The sequence below is a fragment of the Sinocyclocheilus grahami genome, unplaced genomic scaffold (assembly GCF_001515645.1).
Source record: "Sinocyclocheilus grahami isolate Dianchi unplaced genomic scaffold, SAMN03320097.WGS_v1.1 scaffold520.1, whole genome shotgun sequence".
Classification (NCBI taxonomy): Eukaryota; Metazoa; Chordata; class Actinopteri; order Cypriniformes; family Cyprinidae; genus Sinocyclocheilus; species Sinocyclocheilus grahami.
The window spans coordinates 205092-207158 of NW_015505699.1; the positions used below are offsets into that span (position 1 = coordinate 205092).

Sequence of the window (2067 nt, forward strand, 5' to 3'; positions counted from 1 at the left end):
ATATATATATAACAATAAAAAAATAATAAAGAAGGTTTGAAACATGACCGTAATAATTTGGGGAACTGGTCCTTTAAAATCTGCTCTTTAGCAGGAGGAAGTGACCTTTGGATTTCAACCTTTCTAAATCCATCTCATTAATATTAATGAAGGCAAAAAAACAACAAAAAAAAACACTGAGGCCTTTCTACTAGGATTTGAATAACTGCCCTTTCAACATAGGATTTTTTTCTCCTTCAAATATCATGTAACCATTCTAGGATTGGTTACAAGTGACTGAGCTGTATGTGTTTACTAGTAAATAAGTGTATCATTTTATGCTACACAGGCGTTCATAACAGCCCAAAAAATGAGTGTCTGCCACCAAAACCCCATTTCAGTTATTTACAGACCAGTCCCACATTCAGATGTTATTAAACACTCACGAAACCATGACAACATAACAGTCCCAGAATGATGCTGATGGAGAACAGCACTGCTGATCCAATCAGGACTGGCAATGAGACAACACGTCTCAAACTGAGACTAGTCCATTATGCACCATCCAATGCATTTTACAATGCATCTGGCACACATGCTTTAAGATGATTAACAAATCATGATGGACCTCCAAGACACGTTTTGTCTCATGCAGGAGCCTCAAGTGGCTCTTATTTGGACAGCTGGGAAGCAGACCATCGCATTCAGATTCAAAAACACAATGCGCCCATTCTTAGACATGCAGAAGGATGAAAGAAGCAGATCAAATTGGCACAATAATACATAAGACATAACAGTACCTATGTGTTCTGTAGATGATCAGCCCTTGGTGTCCAAACGCTTTAAAGTTGAGATGTTTTAGACTTGTCCACTTAGTCCATGTGTGGGTCAAACCCACTAGATTGTATCAACAGAAGATAACGTTATACAAGTGGTCATTCACACATTCAGCAAAATAGATCTTCCGGAGAGCTTTCCTTTAACATCAATGCAGACAAAAGATGATCGGCTCGTCCGTGCGTACAAATATAACCCCAAAAACCGTTAAGACAGCGGCGACAGAATACGCTTCAATTTTAAAATCACAACGCGCGAGGAAACAAACGGTTCGGCTTAAAAAACGCAACTGTTGCAGCGTTTCACAGACCGGAGAAGTCGCTAAACGGTAAGCCGCCTGAAGTGAGCAGTTTTTAAGCGTTACGGAAGCGCAGCACACCCAGGGGCTACAGCTGTCTTTTACACACACACACACACACACACATACAGGCCCTTGAAAAGGAAACGCACTTCTTCAGACAGCCCAGTGCGTAGTGCGCATGCGCCTCACCGGTGCGCGACTGTATTAATTCTACTACGGCGAAGGCTTGGCTTATGAATATTAATTAGGTGACGAGATGTGATTTGTTGAACGCAACACGTTGGTAGGTTGCTGGCCAATGTCTGATGTTATAATGACGTCTCGTTAATATGAATGAGATTGCGTAAATGGGCGCTCCAGGAAGGTTACCAAGCAACCTAATTAATATTTATGAGCAGCCTTTTCCGTGGTAGGATTCGTAATTTCGCATTTGGAGACAGGAGCGACAGCACGCGCTTTTAAAGGGAACTGCAACGATAAAAACATTCACACATTAAATTAAAGGTGTAATAGGTGATTGTCTTCAGAAACATTTTTTGTTATGCTGGTTGAAAGTCTCTTCACATCCTGATAGCAATCATTAAGTTAAGTGGTCTAAATGTATTCATCTGTATTTATATATTCTGTGGAAGGCGTAGGGCCAAGAAATGTTCGTCCAATCAAAACGCTCGGTCCGAGCGTTTTAATAAGCTTTCCTACCTGCCTGTCAAGGTATGTATTAGCATACCTCTGCGCACCCTGTTCGCGCTGACAGGACACATCATCAGCGCGTTCATGCTGTGCAGACAGAGTGAGAATGGCAGACAAACATCAACAACCCGATCTTCCTTCCTGATATTGTAGTACTTTTGAAGTTTTCTCATTGGTGAATGACGCATGATGCAGCCCAGCGGTTCCTAATTCCTGTCCTCGCGCCCCCCAGCTCTGCATATTTTGCATGTCTCGCTTAG

General features: G+C 42.0%; 1 protein-coding gene across 3 annotated transcripts in view; it reads right to left on the reverse strand.

Annotated features, from left to right (window-relative positions):
- csk (C-terminal Src kinase) overlaps positions 1-1289 on the reverse strand; it is a 35379-nt gene extending 34090 nt beyond the window's left edge. For all 3 annotated transcript variants that reach the window (XM_016237615.1, XM_016237614.1, XM_016237613.1), the window contains exon 1: positions 780-1289. The gene's annotated coding sequence lies outside the window, so the exon portion shown is untranslated. The remainder of the gene's footprint in view (positions 1-779) is intronic.
- Positions 1290-2067: the final 778 nt, after the last annotated feature.